The sequence below is a fragment of the Clinocottus analis genome, unplaced genomic scaffold, assembly GCF_023055335.1.
Source record: "Clinocottus analis isolate CAN_PGR_092001 unplaced genomic scaffold, fCliAna1.0.p SCAF_8, whole genome shotgun sequence".
In the NCBI taxonomy this organism is placed as follows: Eukaryota; Metazoa; Chordata; class Actinopteri; order Perciformes; family Cottidae; genus Clinocottus; species Clinocottus analis.
The window spans coordinates 6,250,071-6,271,628 of record NW_027176240.1 but is presented as its reverse complement, the minus strand read 5'-3'; the positions used below and the strand labels follow the sequence as shown (position 1 = coordinate 6,271,628).

Sequence of the window (21,558 nt, the reverse complement as noted above, 5' to 3'; positions counted from 1 at the left end):
GAAAGCGGTGACAGAGCCCAGTAATGTGTCTGCATGTAAATGCGTGTGCGTGTAGGTGTGTGTGTGTGTGTGTGTGCCTGCACAAGGGCAAAGATATGGCCCTAACTATAGAGAAACAACAATGCACACAGAGTGGGGAAGCAGAGGGATTGTCTGGATGCACATGAGGCTCCAACTCCAACTCCAAACCAACACACACACACACACAGAGGAAAGCCTAATTCAAAGTCAGAGTTGTTCTTTTAAGGAGCCTGAGGTTCACACACAAAGTGCCTGTTCAGCTGCAAGCGGCAGCGGTTTCAAATAACCAACAAGTAAGACCAAACTTTGTGACTGAGCTGATGAGGTTATTTGGCACATAGGAGTCGGATAAGCAGACGGAAAAACATCTCGATGAAAGAGAGTAAAAAGTAAAGAAAAAAAGTTGTTTCATTGATGTTGACAAGAAATGCAGAGCCTGCGCTAATTTGAGTGCCACCTTCTGATAACAAAGTCGGAGTTATCAAAGTTGAGTTAATTAAAGCATTAAGAAATGCGTGTCCACGGTCTAGTAAGGTAGACCCAATAGGACATTTCCCTTTTTTTCAAACAGGCTTATGGACACTCTGCGATGTCTGCATGCTGAAAGGCTCAAGGTGAAAGTCATTCACACTTTCATTAGGCTGTTTTACACTCAGACCAACTTATTGTGAACATCCCCTTGGGTGCAAGAACACCCCAGTCAAGTAGAATGAGGCGAGGTGATTTCATTTCAGCCCATTTACAGTCTGATCAGATCATACAATTACACACCCTGCACACTAATTCAGATGACCTGCAAGTAGGAGCCCTATTCATAATGTGATACTGATATAGTAAAAGATTAAAATTGATTTCTTAACTTCTCTTTCTGCACAAACTTTGTGATTTTTAAAAGTTTTATGAATCCTGTGTGTCCCACTTTCTCTGTCCGGATGAGAATGCAGAAGATTATGGCGCATTTATGATGCTTTGATGTTTTTGTTCCAATAGGAAAAATGTTTCATCAATACGTTGCCTCCTAAAAGGCAACAGGAGGGAATCATTTGTGCCACATTACCTTTCACTCGCAGGTGACAGTTGAAATGGAAAATGGCGTGGTTATTGTATGCTAACTCACCGGAATAACAGTCCTTGACTGGTGTGTGTGTGTGTGTGTGTGTGTGTGTGTGTGTGTGTGTGTGTGTGTGTGTGTGTGTGTGTGTGTGTGTGTGTGTGTGAGTTGTATCTTGTAAAGGTCACCCAGTCCCCCGATTAGAGACATAAGCAGGGTATTAGCAACAAGGGAACTGCCTCTGCTTTTCTCCAGTCAATGAAAAGGATGCCTTGTAAAAGGACAGCTCCCAATTGTATAAGCCTATACCATTAAATTCCTCCTCACAAATGAGTTTGAACTTCTGAGCAGTGAGGAAAATAACACTCAGAATGCCAAAAGAATTTACCTCAAACCTATTACCAGAGCATTATACTGCAGCAATAAAACAGATTTATTTAAAAATGAATAAGATGTCGGGGCTTGAATTGGATAATGGTTTGTAATGCTATTACAGGACCTGTGAAGGTGGCATTTCATATGTGGAAGACAAAAGTGTGCGTGTGTGTGTGTGTGTGTGTATATATGTGTGTGTGTGTGTGTGTGTGTGTGTGTGTGTGTGTGTGTGTGTGTGTGTGTGTGTGTGTGTGTGTGTGTGTATGTGTGTATGTGTGTATGTGCGCCCGCTTCAATCTGTGAATGTGTCGTCTTTTTTTATTATTCTCTTATCATTTAATGTTTCAGGCAAACTTAGCCCCGAATTTTTAAGCTCACTGCCACCACTGAAACACTTCCAAATCCCTTCACACATAAATGCACAGCCATAATTGAATTCCACCTATTTTTCAGAGTAATCGGCGAGAAGCCCTCACCTCTGGCTATTTTTATGTTCAGGGTGCTGCAATTCAAATTTTGAATGACAGCAGCATTCTGATGAGGTGCTTTTATGACTCCCCTCCACCACAACACTCACACACGTCCCATGCATACATACATGTTGAATCAGACTACATTTCTCCCCTATTGGACACGTCTTTTATCCGTCACCCATTTCTCTCATTTCTGATGACCTCATTTGAATAATGCCCTTGAGGAGACATACTTGCAAGAACATTAAGGCGTATGTATTCATGCATGGTGCCTCCAGGAGTCATTTCATCTCTTGTCAACACATAGGTGAGACACATGCTTTCAGTATGTCGGTGATCTGTCATAATAGATATAGTGTTATTTAAACATATCGGTCCCAGCTGTGGAGACATGGGTACAGCACTCTTTATGAGGCAAAAAGGTCTATGCATTTTAATTGTGCTTGTGTATGCATTTTATTCTATTTAATGAATTATCTCGATCCTGAGTCTGTAATAATGTTAGATTGATATCAGTTCAAAAGAAATAAAAAACAGACTGTAGAAAACTAGAAATACGCTACAAGAGATCACAGCATTTCCCTTTAATATCTTACTGAATGAGAGTTGTCCAAGAAAAAGTTGAGCAACACTAAAAACGAGACACGATGATTGGCCTGGTGCACTTAGTGGGGATTAATCTGTGCAGGACGTAATAGGGTTTGCGTGGTTTTCTTATCTGGTTCCAATTTTTTAGTATTTCTGCATTTAATAGCCAGTCAGTTTGATATTACACATTGGAAGAAAAGCTGCTACAGACTGTCAAACGTCAGACAGTATCATCTGAAACTAGGCCCTCAGCAGCAGGATTACAGTAATTGAAAATAGCAAACGTGTATTTGCATCTGAATACATTTGTTGCACGTGGCTAAAAAGGATTTGAATTGAGGGTCTACAAACTAATGTTATAAGAACTAATGGTATGACATGTATTTTTCTTATTCAGTGAACAGGTGAAGTAGGCGATTGAACTAATCGAGAGTATAGCAATAAAACTCCTGCATTTTTTATCTTGCATCTTTTATTTTTCCGTCAGTTTAGTTTCAGTACTACTTCTCATTCGCATGGTCATCAAGTGTGAGCCTCCATCTTCCCTTTCTTCCATCTTACTTTCTCTGTGGGTCTGTCTATCTATTTCCTTTGGTCCTTAATTTTATCAACAGTAGAATGTGGCACACAGGGGCTTCTTTTCATCCGCACCTTGTAAAAATGTGCGAGGAGCTGGAAGCGGAGAGACAATCTGAGGAAAATAGACAATTAATCTCCTTTTTCCATTTTAATCTCCAGTCTTAACTCCGTTCTTCCTTTTCTCAACCTCTTCCAACCCAGTTATAAAGGCCACTAACTGAACAGGATCCTGGTGGTTATCTGTAATTCCAATTATAAAGACACAATATGTCCACGAGAATCAGAGGTCTAGCAATTACAAAAAAAACATGACTTCCTACCAATGACTCCGTTTTAATTAGTCTCCAGTGCTTGAAAATAAGCAGTGCGCAATTCGAACGTGATTCATTACCCCGTTTTTGTAATTGAGAGGAATAATACATACATACGCTGACAGACTTATACCACTCATTCCTCTGTGCTTGCAGACATGAAGTGAATCCATTGGTTCTGCAGCTGGCGTTGCCAGGAATAGTCTACTTCGTTCATCCACATTCTAGAAAGCCCATTAAAATATGTTAGTATCTCCTTTAAAGAAAGAAAACCTCAACTATTGTTACATGTATTGAGACATTTTTGCAAAAAGGGTGTTTAAGAAACAAATGTATAATGCCTTGAAGGGGTTGTTCTCAATAGACAGCATGTTTTTACTTTTATTGACGACAGCAATAACGTTAGGCTTAGAGCTTATTTTCCGACATCCAGTAATGTTTGAGAAAATATACTACTTTGGCTTCAAGGATTAATATTTAAATTATATTTAAACTACAGCCGACATTAAAATGTGCAACGAAATCAATTTAGCTAGCACGTTAATAGCTTTGACACAGTCATATGCTACATAAACAGTATGGTGTGAAATTATAAATACCAGATAAATAAAATGTGTAATCATTCCTAGAAATTAAATAGTCAAAGGCTGAGCATCAGAATTGCTGAAATGTGCGTCCCGTAATTGTTTGCAGCAGCCAGACTTTTAAAGTACAAAATAAACATTTATAAAGCTGTAATTTGCTGCAAGCTATAAGTCATCAACACTGACATTTGACACTCGGTCTGCAGTAAATCAAACTGGACAGTGAAATAACGCTTTGTTTCCCTTCAATCTAAAACACCATTGAATAAAGTAATTCCAATTTATGTATTTTGTTTGTCACCCAACTGCCGGAGATGATTCCACCGCTGGCTGAGGATCTGCATTACATGACTTGTTCCATTATTCATCAAGCGGTGAAAACTAAGTTGAGGATTCGAGAGAGAGAAGAAAAAAAACGGAGCTTGTGTGAACTGTAGATCCTCTGAAGGATTGCCATTCCTGGTTGAGCCAAGCTGCCAAGTGCTTTCAATAAGTGATCACATTTCTACTCTCTGCGAGCTCTGTGTCGGGAAAGTGCTTTCTCACCGCGGGCAAGACTGGACTGTGCTGCGACCCACACACAGAGCTTGTTGAAATCAAAATTAACAGCGCCAGAGGGAAATGGTGAGTCTGTATCAATTAAAGCCATTCAAAATCAATAGCCCAATGGCCAATCGAAATAGAAACGCTGCTTTAGAAGTGAACCGCAGGGGACCCCATCCATCCTTGCTGTACTGCGAGGGCAAAGGTCAGAGTGAAAGTGAAAGGAGGATTGAAATAAACTACATCAATTACATATTCAGCAGATTACTGTGCGTCTTTTGATCAACCACAGTCGAGCAGGAAAAAACAAGGGCAAATCTCTTGAAACCCATTATAGAGGGTATACTACAGTAGGGCAATTAATGTCAATTTATACTTTATAGTGAACCTAGACCACTTAAGCTTGAGCGAATGATGGTTGAGCACTCAGCAATCTTAATTAGTAAAATATTAAAAAGGGCTCTAATAGGCACTTTAGCTTTGATGGATGGTACAGACGTTTCCCACCTATGGTGATGACAAAACAGTGACCTGCCCCCACCGACCCACTGAGAGGAGATGTGAAATCCGACTGTGGTCAGATTTGAGCAATGACGCAATGTTAGTAAGGGTCAGTTTCCTACCACTCAACAAGGAGGCCTGAGTCTATCCCTGACGCGGTGTAATGCTGATCCCACTTTCAAAAGGAACACAGGGCAACAAGTAACATCAGAGTCTGACCCGATCTCTTTATCTCTGTTTATATTATTACATTTGGCTCAACTCAATACGTCCTTGTCCCCCATTTCTCTGCACTGACCTTGAGCTGATGGGCAAGATTGATTGCGGCTCAGATGGAAGGAAAGGAGGAGCCATAACAATTAAAGTAAGACCAAAAGAACAGAGAATCAAAGTAGACAGTTGACTTCCTGTACGCCCTCTTTCCGTGACTCGTGATGATGGCTTCCTCGTTTAGCACATTTGGAAGTTAGTAATTACTCTCTTCTTTCCACTAAATTGTGAAGACTCTAAATTCATTTCAGAACACTTTATTTTTCTTTTCCCCTGCCCTCAGCCCTCTCTCTTTGTGTGTGTGTGTGTGTGTGTGTGTGTGTGTGTGTGTGTGTGTGTCATTAGACAACCTCTCCTTTCTACACAAAGATGAACACATCTCCTGCAGATGTGCTTTTGTGTGCCAATTAAGTTTGTTACCGAGTTTTCAATTCCAACTGGCATACAGCAGAACTCTGGCTAGACAGAGTCCATGCACACACAATAAAATAAGGCATGATACAGAGTGCACTGCTCGACCTAGCTGTCAGTCAAGACTGGTGCGGAAGCTAAAACAACACACACGGCAGCTTCAACTACAAAATAACAGATTAGCTCAATATTATACACTTTATTAGGAGCAGGACTGTTTTTGTTCTCTTTTTGATCCGATGCAGTCACATACCTTTGTCCCTTTATCGTACGAGCCAACTTCACCTATAGGATACTGCTTACATCAGGATCTACTCGTGTGTAAATAAAAAATAGCCACCTCTCACCATCTTCCCCTTGGAAGAAGTGCCAATCCACACAGACACTTTGATCATTGGTCAAGTGTACCAGACAGTGAAACTTTACTTTTCAGTCCTTAAAGTTAAAAAGTATGTCTGTGTGATATGTGATGACTATTTAAATATAATATTGTTCTGTAATGTACATACAGAGTTATGAGAGTGCAATCATATGTAAAAGGAGGACAATTCTTTTGTGCATAAACATCATGGAATACATATTTACACTTCTTCAGAAGGACACTTGTAGACGTTTTGATGCATCTATCAAACACAAAAATGAACAATCGTGCACTCCAAAGGAAGCATCAACAGGTTGACAAGTACTCTCCTTTCAGTCTCTCTCTATTGGAAGAAGCACAGCAGTTGTGGTGAAGGTATATGCAGTAGTTGAGAGAGAAAAACACCGGAGGCTTGTCTATGATGTGATGTTCTGCATTTTCTATAAAACATTAGAGCTTTGCTCCTCCACAATGCTGAGGCTTTGAGCCAACTGAGCCATTAGGGCTGTACTGTACTTTGAGACTGTGTTTACTGGGCAAACAGACAACACATCACACATCTCTGCTGAGAAAGGGGAGAGAAAACACTGTGCAACAGGACTGAGAACACAACGGATGAGTCCTGAATAAAGAAACTGTTCAGAGGTTATATACACACACAAAGCAAATGGAAATCCCTGTGCAATAATGCAATCTGATGCAACATCACCACACACTTATAGCCTCAAACGTTACCATAGAACTGACCTCTACAGCTATGTGTGCATTCATATAGCACAACTACAAATATGGTTGTAGAAGGTCTGAGTGGTGGAAGGTTGTTCAAATTGAACGCTTGTTTTCCAAGTGTATGCTACTCAAATTGAACAATTTACATGTTCTTTTCAATTATTGGGATAATCACTATTGTATAGATTAAGTCACGTATAACTGACAATACTACTACTCACAGATGCATTATTGTTGTTTGAGTATTAAAAGGGTTTTAATTTGAAATAAAACTGGATGTAAATTCTTCTAAAATGGGACTGAAATTCAACTTAATAAAAAAATAAAATAAAATAAATACATATAGCAATTAAGCAAATCCTGGCGTAAAAAACATTCAAATATAATACCCGCAATATGGAGGGAGATGTTTTTTATTCATTATTTGGCGTCATTGGGATTTCTCCCTTGGCAAATTAGTTTTTGAAGTCAACCAATTGCTTTAAGTTTTCATAATTTCCTTAGCTAAAATTATGTTCAGCTTCTCAATCTAGTCTTTCTCCATTCATGTTGACTGCTAACTGGAGGGTTTACAGAAACATAATGGATGAGTTTAACCAATACAAATGGGATTGGCAGTTTACTTACCGTGTCGTCAGGCAAATACACTATAATACCTTTTCAGCATACTGTATTTCAAGTGGCCTGAGAGACAACTAGACATATCTTGGCTCGCAGGCTTTAGATAATCGAGCCTGTGAAGGGAGACTTTGGCCAATCACTGTCATTTCAGAGAGAGGATGTTCCGATAAGCTTTTCTCTTTTCTAAATGCATACACTAATAAAATACGGATGCAGGCTCCAGGACATCGCCCGTAGGTTTCTGAAGAGCTGTTGTGGGTCTCAAAGTGTGTGGCTATCTTGGAAGTGACGACACAGTTTAACATATATTCTCCATCTCTCCAATAGTTTAGCTTTCTGTGTTACGGTAAGCAGAAGGCTAACCTATTTGCAACAATTTTGCTCCATTTCTGAAAAGCTTCGCCTACATTGCAGCTAGCGAGAGCTTGAATCACAGTATGTTATCTTAAAGGGCTCAAAAGATTACAGAAAACAGTATGGTAATTCTCATGGAGCGCCGTTATTTAAAGGCATCAGGGCACAATCACCATCGGGATGATGTTTGTAATAAATGAACAGTACTCGTACAGGTTACTATATGAAGCGCATGCATATGCCCATTCTCATCTGGTATGGAAGGGACTCTGGAAGGAGAAGGGAAAGCGGCAGGAGGAAGGCTGTGGAGGTGTGGAGACACATAGGAAGGAACATTCATCATGTCTTTCCATCCGCCCCCCAGTTTCATGGTCTTCCTGTGTGATTGATAGTCGGCATAACTGTGACTAACGTGTTGTCCGACTTAATTAGCAAAGATGAATGGCGGCGTGTTGAGGCCGTGTCAGCCTTGTTTGTGAAAAAAAACAAAAAAAACCTGTGTGGAAGGCTGCCCACCCGAAGCAGTGGAGAGTAAAACCCTAGCACCTTGCCAACACAGGTTAATGTCCATTGCACAGCGTAAAAGACAAGTAAAAGTTAAGCTACACAGTGTGTTAAGACGAAGGCAAGAATTATTATTGCACCGTTTTATAATCTAGATAACTATCTATGGCAAAGTTACATCTTCAGTCACTTAACCTACCAGTCACCTTGATGTCTCTTTCAATTTATTCTGTTCAACATGCAGACACTTACCTCTAAGGAGTTTTGAGAAAAGAGTACCACCTGCTGCAGTTTTCACTTCTCCAATGCAAAGCATAAGATATATTGTTAAGTCTAAAAGGTGAGCCTTCATCACACATATACAACAATGCTAATGTGAAAACTTCAAACTTTAATACTTATAATTACCCACATAGCCACATAGCATAACTGTGTTGTTGACTCATACTGCCAGAAATAGCAAACGTTTTCACATTACAGTAGCAGCCAAGAGGAATCGCTTTTCAAATTGACTTCTGTTAAGCAGCCCCCTCTAGTTAGAATACAAGCAACTACTAAATGCTAAAGGGAAAGCTCCAACTGCATATTTTGGTATATCATCCCTAAAGAATGCTCTGTGATAAACTAGTGTTCTCGGGAGGTGGCTGAAAGTGGAGTCTTGCAAAAAATCTCACGTGCAGTGTCAAAATCATTGGCAAGAGAAATGACCAAGACCATCTAAGACTAGTTTAGACAATACATATTTTTCCCAGCATAACGTAAAAAAGTTTTATAATGAGACTGTCAGTTGCGGCAGATATTTTCAGTGTGATTTATATTTTAGGAATGAGCGAAGTGTGAAACTAAACCATTTGAGAGGAAAGAGGAACATGAATAACTATGACTTGAATCTGTCCGTGTGGCTTTTGCCAACAACAATGACATTTAATTATTCTCTGTGGCAAACGAGAATTAGTGCATATAGAAAAATGTTGCAGTCATTTTCTGACACTATAAATCAGTTGTTTTAGACAGACTGTTTTTCAAATTATATATTTTCCCACCAGCATTCATGCTAGTCATTACACAAAGGAAGAAAAAGGCCTCTGGGGACATAGAAAACACAATTGAACTAATCTAGATGACTGGATTAAAAAGGTCAGAACAAAGTAAGCTGTGTGCTGTGATGAGGGTAAAGTGATGCAGAAAAGCTCCAATAAGCTTCGTCAACAACTTGAAAGCAGCTCATACTGCGAAATGTGATCCAAATTGAACTGCTGGAGCAGAGCTGTAGAAGCGTGATCAAGACATTTTAATTCAGCCGGACAACTAATGCGCTATGTATGAAAGACGTGGGGAGATAGAAGGGCTGAGGGAGCTTTGAGAGGAGTACTCGGTTTTCTTGATGTATTGCCTTAGTCAACTCGTCAGACAAATACTGCATCCGCGAGAATGCTCCCTTATAGTACTCATGATTATTAGTAGTTTGTATGAAGTACCAATGGTAGTATTGGTATTTTTTATACATAGGAAAACATTAGTTGCAGTTTCTGTTTACATCATGCAGAGGAATAATGCTCCATGTTAATGGTGTTACAGTGACATCTGGCAACGCAACTTTGCTCAGTGGACAACTTGTGTTGTTAATGTGATGATTTAGTTTTTGACATACAAAAGAGAAAAAAGAAAAGAGGACTTGAATGTCAACACTGACAAATGCGTGGACAAAGTGGTGACCACACAAACCGCAATTACCAAAAACAAATTGCTTTAAAAAAAACAACTATCAGTCATGATAGACAGCAGATAAGATTCAACACAAAAACACAAATGTGCTTCCCCGACCAAGCTAAACTCATGGATTTGGTATCACTCAAAGCCCGAAGGACGGGAGCCACAAAGGAGGCAACTTGCACCTGCCAATGTTTTGGCAGTCTGGTGTAGCAATGAGGCCTTCCATTATAAGCATACTGTAAGCCACCATTACCAAGAGATATCGCCAAGCAGAAAGGATAACAAGCTGCATGGAAGAAAAATGGTCACAAATGCAGGGTGACGAGAACTCGACTTGTGTCCAACATTTTGGAATTATATTCTTAAGCAAGAGGTTATAATAAGTTAGGTATTTTGTACACCACAATAATGATGACTAGACATTGAAATGTTTTTAAAACACACAAACATCTGTACATCCTCATGCTTAGTCGTCAATTGTGTCTCGCCATCCTGGTGGTGACGGGGCCACATCACGCTGTTCTAATGGACCCTCCTGCTTTTTTAATGAGATTGTGGCTTTCTGCAAATGAGGGGCGATGAGAAGGCCAGTGGCTGCTTCAAAAACCATCACCCTTGACAACTCGGCTGCTTGGGTAAACAAGAAAGCAAGAGCACACAGACACAGCGTCAGATATAAAACACAGCTCGCTGGCGGACACCAATTCAACTCATCCGGTGGCCGAGGTAGAAGTAAGCTAGCATCACTCCTTTCTCTGTGCTTCATTTACCTGAGACACCATGAATAATTACATGCAAGCTACTGCTGCAGCCGGGAATGCAGCCTGCGTTTATTTCTCTGTTAGTGTATAAAAGGTTCATGAAAGGTTCATGAATATTGAAGAGAAAATCCTTAACATAACAATCAGTAATATATAAAATAAATGCCCTCTACAAAATAAATGAGAGCCTGTCGGACAGGAGCAGATTCAGCTCTTGGAAGAAAATCTAAGCAAATGATAAGAGACAGGTAAACATCTTTGTTTCATGAAGAATACACTTTCAGCAAACCACACCTGACCAGATAATTCACCTACCCAATACCAGGCACTCTTATTTTCTTTATCCACTTCTATTTCTCACTGTGTTGTCCATTATAGAGAGAGGCCATTTAGTGATAAAGCGGGAATCCATTACGTGCTTTCACTCCTCTCCTCTGACCTGTGAAAACTGTTTGGCTTTGTCTCATGAGGGGAGGGTTCTGAGTGAAAAATGAATCATTAAAGTATGTGACAACCTTTGCTATGGTGGCTGTCGCAGCGAGGAACTGCACTTAGACTTGGCCAAAACCCATGGCAGAGCAGAATAAGTGGAAAGACCTATGACTCCTATGACCGGAGCGGCACAATAAGGCCACCAGAGGCTGCAGGCTCAGCAATCACACAGTATGTCCTCCACAAAGGCAAACAGAAAACTCTTGGAAATATGCTGTCTCCACTGTGTACCCTCGTAAGAGGTGAACTCTGAGGTTATGTCATGAGCAGAGATGAAATCATGTACATGTCATGAAGAAATTAGAAATGACACTGAAGCATGTATTAGAAATCATAGAGAAAAGATTACCTTGGGTATGCCGTTGCACTAGTTAGTTAAAAACTGTGGTGCAAAATAAATTATGAAAAATGGTTTTAATTGAATGTCTATTTATCGTTGTTATTTAAATTAAATGTCAACAATAAAAGATATCATTTGAATTGGATGTGCAAACTATTTTAAGGACACTGACGTTATTAACTAAGTGGAGTCAGGTGTTTTCATTTACTGTGACAATAAGAAAAATATAAAGTAAGCAGAACAGCTAGAGAAAGAAACGGGAGGAGAGATAGATAGAGATAGAGACATAGAGAGAGATAGAACAAGAGAGAGAGGTCAATTACATGCATGGCATGCAGACTCAAAGAGCCTCTCCCTAAATGCTTTTCTTTTGCTTCATTCCCCCTTTGATCTGGTTTGATAAAGTGAACATATTGGCCGGTCATGAACTAACCTACCTGATTGCATAGTAACATACCAATATGTCAAAGTACAATCATGTATAAATAGACATGGCCAAGCCCAGAGCATTCACTTTCCAATTAACTATCACTAGAAGCAGAAATGTCAAATCAGAGGGCAATATGGTCAAAGGTGGCTCAGTGGGTCTTCATATTTCAGGCATCTCAGACCTTTACCTTGTAAATCAGGCGCATGAATGTCTTTAGTTCCTTTGTCACTAAATAGGAAGCATGATGGAGAACTTTTTCACTCTTTTCTCTTTTTTCTGCAAAACACTTTAGGTGTTAAACATAGTCGAGTGCACCTGCATGAAATTAAAGATACTGATAATGTCTCCAATGACAAAACAATACAGCAGGATGGTCAAAGCAACGGCCATTTTGGTGTGCACAGAACCGGCACTACTGTATTGGTGTACCTTTTTATATTTCTATATTATTTTTAAGAAATACAAATTACACCTTGTTTAAAATACTGGCACATAGACATGCAGGAGTTTTGCCTGAAGCAGATTCTGCCACTGCTAGATGTTTATGGCATAGCTCGACAGACTATGAGATTGGTGAAGGACCAACCAGGCTAAGTTCCAGCAACTCAATGATGCGCGTTGCTCCTCTTATGTCTCCATTCAGCCAAACATAGCTCACTGCTCTCTGCATCAAATTGATCCTAAAAAGCTGCACACACAAAACAGCTCAAGTGGGCTCAGTCCGGAGGCTAAAAAACATATGGTATAAATTGAAGACCCTCACCAAAGAAGTCCAGTCGACAAGCACTAAAGTGACAATTTATAAAGTATTCAAGGACTGTTGGAGTTGTCTCACCCATATTTTGTGCCCCCAATGCCACCAGTTTGGCATGTGATGCTGGTAGATATTACAGCGTAATTACCACATAATGGATTTAATTCTGTTTACAATGTACAACATTTGTAGTTTGTTATATGTGGCCTGTAAACAAATTGAATAAAACATAATGATAATACAATTTTCAGGAGCATATCTAGAAAGAGATGATCATAAACAAATCACTGGTGGTACACTAAACTCAGCCCGTTTATACGATACATCTTATTCTAGCACTGTTCTTTTTCCGCAGTTAGTACATTTTTCGATGTAGGACAATGTTGTACCAAATTAAAATCTATATCACATAGAAGATCAGATGTGTGATCAGGGAACCGACCTATAAATCCGTCCAAAACATAGTTCTTTATTAAGAGTGTCTCTTAATATGTTATCCAGACTGAGAGTAAGCTTTTTCATTGTGAGGTTTGAGGTCAGTCTTAATTCTTCCCCTCTTTTTGTGCTTTAGATTTTGAGTTGATCACTAGATTAGAAAAAAAAAACATTGTTGTATGATATTACTTGGTTAATTATTAATATATCACTCAAGCTTGATTAATTTTCCTATATTCTTATAGTAAAAATAAATGGTTTCCAAGAGTCGACATCCATTTTAACAATAAGTGAGTTCTGGATGATTTTTTTTCACCTTATGTTTTGTCACAATGAAGAATGAGCTCCAAGGCATTTTATACTGTGGAACCCGTTTGATGACATTTCCCTTCATGATCTTAGGTATTCTGAAAGGATAGGTATTCCGTAGTCAAGTGGTGAAGCCTTTCCTAATAATTTACTCATCACACACAAAACTAATTTCCATAATAATCCCTGAGGCCCAAACAGCCATGAGATTATTTAGGATTTTAGCAAGCAGCCTTGCGTTTTCATTATCAAATAAACATGGAATTTCAGCAAAATGCAGGTCTTGGTTAATACACTGGGAAAGGAAAGTAGTTACATAATTACCTAAATGTGGTTCAGGCTGTTCAAAGAAAAAAAAAGGAATCAACATAAAGAAAAAGTCTGTATTCAGTTTGTGTTTGTATGCCAGGAGTGCATGATGTGTGTCTGTGCCTACTTATGTGTATGCGCCTGTGTATGTATAAGAAAGTAGAACATGGCCGCTTGAAGGCCATGTAGCTCAGTCACAGAGACAGAATACTGATAGGGAACTCCACAGTCGTCACACTCCACTAGCTCCTATCTCTCTATCCAGCTCTGATCTGTCCCTTCCTATTTCAGGCTTTCTCTAACATTGTATATTTGATTTATGCACACTCCTGATGCCCAGCCTCCACAATTCGTGTGTCCTTCCCTGGCCAATATCCCCCCAGTAAATATCATTTTATCTAATCTTTCTCTGATTTTCCTACCCTCTCTATTACCATGTCTCACTACCCCTTGCCACCACTCCCCTAATTTCCTTCATTCCCACTCTCTCTTCTAAGTACTTGTTAGCTTAAGCCAGACTCAGGAGTCTCTCTACCTTTGCCATCTCAATTAAGAGACCATGAGCTCTTAATCCATAGAGAGGAGTAACATGAACGCCTTTGCCCCTGAATATGTCCTCCTTAATATGGGCTCAAACTCCAGCCCCACTGGAAACTTCTCAATAAACTAAGAGTCTACATGTATTCGATAAGATCTCCTGTTGACCCCTTTTTTTTTGCTTCCTTATTTTGTTCTTACTAAACCACATGTGTCGTCCAAAAACCAAAAACATATAGGCAGCTGCTTGCTTAACCACAAGGGGTAAATCCAAGGCAGCCAGCCAACGTTCACTCATGATGGGCTGTTTCAAACCTCTATAATGTACAGAGGCATCTGTTTTCCAATCCCAGTGCTCCCAAAGCTGTGCATCTCATTATAAACAGAGAGACAACCAACACTTTGCTTTTTAGGCATTCAAAAAATGTAATTATGTGCACATATGGGCAGAGCCCTGAGCCCCCCTAGTGTCGTGGCTTAGTGTGGGATTATGACAAAGTGGGCCAATGTGATTCCATTCAGCGCTCAAAGCCATATTAGCAGCTAAGACACCAGCGCAGTCTTGGTGAGTGTGTGGATTTTCTCCAGCCACTGAAGGTCTAACAACAGTTATGTCTTACTATGCAGTAGTACTGGCACACTGGTGAGGATTCTGTTAGACCACATGTGCGGTAGTTTCATAGAGAGTATATGAAAACATTCAAAATTGTCTTACCTTGTGGAGAGGATTGGCACCATTCATTTGGCAGCAGGAAGGGGAAAAAATGGATGGGGAAAGGAGAGAAAGCGATTGAGATGGTAAAAGAGAAACGGGGAGAGAAAACAGGGCACAAAGTTAGTCATCCAATGAACCAAATCCATTGTGAGTTAAAAGCGTCACTGTCATTATTCGCACGTCCATATTTGAACGGTCATTAATCATAGTCAGTTGTGACTGATGTGGGCTATAATGACACGCGCTAGTCCCAGCCCTTGATTATAATTGGCATGGACACCTAGTTTGAATTTGTGAAAAACCTTAACATAATCCCTAAAACAGGAAATCTTTGTAAAAACCTTCACTTAACCAACGCTTTAGTGCCAGGACTTTTCAAAGCCAGCAGTAATTTTCATGGGTTCCTATTAAATAAACCTTCCTGTAATTTCCGCACAAATCAGTGTTGTACTTGCCATTCGACTTCCTCGTGCAGCAAAACCAGATGAATATTTAAAGTTAGGATTCTCCATTTGCTATGCAAAAGATCCACGTTAAATATATTGTTCATACATTTGTTCTGTGGAAGACCAAACAAAACATGGACTTTAGCTAAGTGGTGTCTGCTGAGGATGAACTACTATTTAGCATACATTCCACTATATGACAGACAGTGGAGATTTTCTTAAATTAATTCTAGGTTCTCGAGAATGTGTTAAAAATCTTGAGGCTTATTGTCCAAGAAAATTAACTTTATAGAATGAAAAGCCAGGAGATTTTCTGGGTATTTTTGTTTTACCATGTTTACACAGCTTTGCAGTCCTTCTTTCATATGGCAGCTGTGGAAGAGCCAGGTATTTCAAACACTAAGGGCTTCGTACCATTTTGGTCTCCTGTTCACATTCATAAAATACTTAAACTCCGCATGCCAAACCTTTTTCTGCACATGCCATCAACCAAAACAACAAGTATGTGATTGCAAGACAACTAAATAAATACTACAAACAATGAATAAAGCCCCATTTGGTTAATAAAAAAGCCCTCACTTCATCCACTTCTCCCACTCATCTGAAGAGAACAAATAACTAATTATGAATCTTAATAAAGTATTGATGAAGTATAGATCAATGATCACGAAGCTCTAGCCACATATACGTTTAAGTTGAATTGTGGGCTGTTGTTGTACTTTCTATGATGGGCATGATGCAGATTTTTAACGGGGTTTTGTGAATGATTTCGCAAAAAACACTAAATATGCTGTTGATTTTGTGATGATATTTCTTCAATATTTCCGAAAAAGGAAATTTGCCATTCCTTAACGTATCTATACAGGATAATTAACTTTATGATGATGTCAATCAATGCTTTAAATTAAATAAAATCTGAAGGATAAAGTAGAATTTATTCTTCCATAATTATTTCCAAAGGGAAGTCTTTGATTACCTGTTAAAGTGAATCAATGAATCAAGGTAATGAAGCCTGGTCTGCAGCCTGAGCTTCAGCAATGAATCCAGTGGAGCGGGACTATTAGTAGAAATACACTATAATGCCATTGTGTTGACTCAGCACTAACCCGCTGAACTCTGTGGATTGCATTTTTGACTAGTTATACAAATAGGGCCAGATTTCTGTACATTAGAGCACTGTGAAAAGTTGTGTTGCTTTTTTCATCCTTGAATGATCATAAAAGGGCTCTCCCGATCCACTGATTACTGCAAGTTTCTACAGAAGGCATGTGAACGTAATTTCCATCCTAGTGCACCTATTTAATAAATGACAGACAGATCTTCTTCTGGCACAGAATACATAGTGAATGAGGTACACGTCACAATAAATCTGGCAGTCTCAGCTTGTACGGTACGACCCCCGTTTGCTGCTTTACTGAGGAAACCAGTAAATAGCAAAATGTTCCCGTCATTCAAAAGTGCAATTAAGTTGCTTGATTTTGCACATATACTGATGTCTTTTGTCTCATCTTCAACGGTAACACAACAATAAGGTGGCTTAAAAATCCCTTAACATTCTGTGTATCACAAAAGCTGTAAACCAGGGCAAACGTCAGAAAAGGAGAGGCAGAGACGGGTTTGGTCCACCAGCAACGTGTTGGATTATTTCCCAGTCGTTTATGGCAGCTCTACATTTATGCAGGTAGTATACGGTGGGGTTCAGTTTATTAACAACGCAGTTCAAATACATACAATCATAGCAGCACATAATGAAGATATGTGAAATGAGACACCCTGATAAACGCTCTGAACTTAAGAATAGAGGTCCAGACCGTAAACAGATCCAATTATTTAAAATATGTTGGTGAGCTTGATGGCCGACTGTTTTAAAAGCAGCTAAGAGCTGTATTGAGCAGCTGGATGAGTAGTATCCACAGCCCTTTCACATTACAATCAGTGGAAAAAGGGAAAACATACAGTATTTATGGATGTACTGTATATCCAGTTTATGGCATTATTTGTTGGGTGTTTTTTTATAGACTCTCTTGGAGAGCCAGTTTTCCCTCTGTAAATCGCAAAAACATGTCTTGGCATGAATGCTTACCCCGTGGAGTGGTGATAAGATGCCCTACCTTTTTGGAACAGCCTATTCTGTTGCTCTTATCAGCACATCTGATCACACAGCTTTTAAAATAGGTGGTCACTCTTTGCTCTGTTCTCTCCTCTCCTCCCCTGCCGTGTTACTGCAGTGTTCAATTATGCCATGTGGGCACCTGATCCAAACCCTTTTAGCCATCCCTCCAGGCCCTTCTCAACACCTTGACTGCAACCTTCCCTATTGGTTGTCTTGTCTCAGGCCACACACACACACACACACACACACACACACACACACACACACACACACACACACACACACACACACAGTCAGTGAGGTGTACGCACACACATTTCTAAATGCATACCTGATTAATCACAATTACTGCACAATTATGCGCTAATAACGTGTGAGCATCTGTGTTTGCGCGTGAGTGTGAAGTGTCTGCTGGTTGTGTGGAGCTTTGAGTGCATGTCAGCATCTCACTCTGTTTGTGTTCTGTGACTGCTCCAACCTCAAACCTTCCCTCCAACCTCCCTCAGTGTGATCATTACTGCAAAAACCTTTATCTCTCCACGCTGGAATTCAACAGAATAGAGGCACTTCTAAAGACTTTCAAAAATCCCTGCAGAGCAAAGTAAACACATCATGGAACACTAGACCACATGCCCTGAGATAGAGGTAAGTAGATATTTACAATACAGCGCCCTGTGACGTGATTAAAGGTGACAGTACAGAAAACGCTAAATAATGTTCAACAGCTTTAGTTACATATATCACTGTTAAGCTTGTGCATAGATAGTGTTTTTGGGATAAAGTAAGTGATACGAGTCGGAATCAATCAATGCAATGTGCTCATTTAAATGGATAGCATGGGGACGCGGAGAACGAAACATCACCCAAGGACAGCTATTATTAGATTTTGTATAATTGTGGGCTGCCTGTTCATTTGCAGTGCCTCCTTCATCATAATCAAAGTGACAAACGCAACACATTTCAACACAGGAAACAAAATGGACACCTAAGATTTCGTCCTCTAAAGTAATGATGCTATTTCACAAAATGTTCTTTAAGCATGCAACCACATGGCAATTAAAAAATGCATGTACTACGTACATAGAGAAGAAAAATCTCATCCGCTGCCTTTCTCGCCATTCACAGACTGCAAGAAAGCCAGAAATCTCCTTCAACATTTCACTAATTCAAGCCACAAGAGAATAACCATGTATCAAATTTGAGGGTGGCAACATGTAAGAGGATCATGTGGAGATGGATAGGATGATGATGAACCCGAGTCGGTGGGGGATACCAGCAGGGCGATGTGGCAGCCTTCAGCTGATAGTGGTCCTGAAGGGACCAGCTTTGTTGAGAGGGCATGTTAATTGGCGTGTGGGGCTGGGTAGAGAAAGCTAAATCATGCGAACCATGCCACACTGAAGTGTATTACAGTGCAGGTTGAGGCTCTGTAGATTTGGACCGGTACTGCAGCTTTTTTTTTTAATTACCCTCTGTGTAAATAAAGTTATTGAATTTAATTGAAATGAAACAACGTGTATGAGGTGCAGACTTTCCACTGTAATCTCCAAGTAACAGATTTTTCCCAGGCACATTTTGTTCTTACTATTTATTGAGTCCCTCTGCCCCGATGTTGCAAACTCAAACTGTGCAGTCTCAGGTTACAATTATCTGTTCAAGGTCTTTATGGAGGTCGTTTCCAGAGGGATGTAAAGAAATTCCGGAAGCAGACGATGGTAAATGTTTGTCGGCCTCTTCTGGCCCGCAGTTCAGTGGTTTAACCTTGTTCCTTATGGTCCCCTCTGTGTGGTTCATACACTATAAAGGCTCAAAGACTCCACGTTTAGGAGAAACAATAATAATGTCGCTCAAAAGGTAAATACAATCACTATGTCCTACAGCTTTACTTTACACCACTAGCTGTCAGAAAAGCCGTTCAGGGAAATGCCATAAACAAGTGTCTTCTGCGGGTCTTGAAACAATAACGAATTACTGTATAAATGGAGGCAAATATACTTTTGAAAATGTACCTGATGTACACAAGTGTAAAGTGCAGCCTGAATAAAATGTACCTTGTGTGCGTGGCCCTGGACTTGGTTGTACGTTTTTAGGAGCAGGAAGTTCTTGAAGGAAAATTGCGATATAACTATTTTTATTTCATAATCTGATCACAGTGGATCTCGTCTCAAGAAGAAGAAGAAGAAGAAAAAAAAGAAGAACCCACCGTCGATAAATAGTAGTAATTTTCTGACCTAGTACGTAGTAAAAAGTAAAAAAAGAGGATGTCTCATGACTCCACAAAAACTATAAAATCATTAAGCGAGAAAGAAAAAAAAAACTGACCAATGGTCACTGCGTTGGATAATAATGATAAATGAATGTGTATTATACAAATACAAATTAGATTTCAATCTCATCTGTGTGCTATTTGGTTATATCTTCGTTACGAGGAGATTTCCAACATGATTCACTCTGATTCATCAAGCCATGTACTGAGAGAGAAGGGAGCTCTTACTCATCAACGTGAAATAGCTCTGGGTGATGCAAGAATGTCATATTAAATATTATTTAAAATAATTATACCTGTAATAACACTTGATGTATAAAAAGGCGAGGGCAGCCGAGGTAAAATACCAGCAATAAATAGATATTTTAGACTTCATCTGTTGTGCATCCTCTCGCAGGTATGAATGCAGACATGTGTTAAACTTCTGGGATACGGTTACGGACCGTGGCTCAGCTTTACTCCTTTACAAGTTGTACAACATGGTGGGACTCAAATGAGGGATCTTATTTTTAGTTCTGAGTGACTGAGAATAAAAATTTATATTGGAAAATATGTTGCCTCGACCTGACAATTTACAGATATGTCTGCATGGACTTCGGTAGAGATTCTCACTCTATGTTTAAATGCTGTAAATCTCATCGGGGACAGGGCATCTACTTAGGAATATATTGCTTCTGGTGGACACTTTATCCTTCACACCAGGTTGTGTAAAATAATTTAGTGTGATTTGTTGAACAAATCGCACATATTACCAGTTTTGCAATTTATTTTTGTACATGGCAAGTTTCTAAAAACTAAAATGTCATTGGCCTAACCCTAGCAATTTAATTCATGAATGAGGCAAAATGTTTAGCTTTTTAACTTGAATGTTTTATTCTAAAAGTCATTGTGAAATACTAGACATTGTTTTGTAAAAAGGGCTTGTTTGTGCATTTAGATTAGCTTTAATATATGTGAACTTTTTTCCTAGGTTTGTCTTTTGTGTTAACAGTATTGCTATCAGTTGATAAATCCATTTCAAATCCATAATCTTGTCCATACTTAAAAAAGCTCTCACACCGAAAGATGCCACACCGCCTCTGTAGCGCACAGTGGACGGAGCAGATCCTAAAATAAGCACTCCCATGTACTGAATCGAAAAACAATTTTGAATGCTGACCCCAAGTGCAATCTAATTGTGGGATACCAACAGATTCACACCCCTACCGAATAAGACATTGGGGAGAACGAGTAGAATAGAAAGTAGGATAATATCCTGTAATTTTACTGGTGCTGGAATAAAGTTTCACAAATGAATAAAACGGCAGTTAAACCAATATAAACTGTGTGTGGTGAAGATTGGTCTGGAAGCAAAATGACACCCTGGAGAAGAATTAGACTACCTAATCACAGTAACAAGAGCAATGTAATTATTTGCAGCCTTGGTCTTCTCTCTATTAACCATTTACAACAACTGGCCCTCTTTCCTTCCCGAGCACTAAGCGAGCCATTAGCTACCTATACATGCGCACAAATAATTATTGACTATATCAATTCTGTGACTATGGCAACGGACAGGAAGCAGTTAACATGCATCCCTCGGCAACAGGGGAGGACAGACTGCGGTGTTTCACACAGAAAATTGAGAGATTTTTGTGGTTGGACTTCGGACCTTCTGTGAAG

The 21,558-nt window shown here is 39.6% G+C and overlaps 1 protein-coding gene across 5 annotated transcripts in view; it reads right to left on the bottom strand.

Moving 5' to 3' along the window:
• The window catches only part of grid1a (glutamate receptor, ionotropic, delta 1a), a 192,092-nt gene that overhangs the window by 102,467 nt on the left and 68,067 nt on the right, over positions 1-21,558 (bottom strand). The window contains exon 1 of one of the 5 annotated variants that reach the window (XM_068568255.1): positions 15,072-15,100. The exons of the other annotated variants lie outside the window; for them this stretch is intronic. The gene's annotated coding sequence lies outside the window, so the exon portion shown is untranslated. Of the gene's footprint in view, positions 1-15,071; positions 15,101-21,558 lie in introns of those variants that run through there. 5 annotated transcript variants of the gene reach the window in all.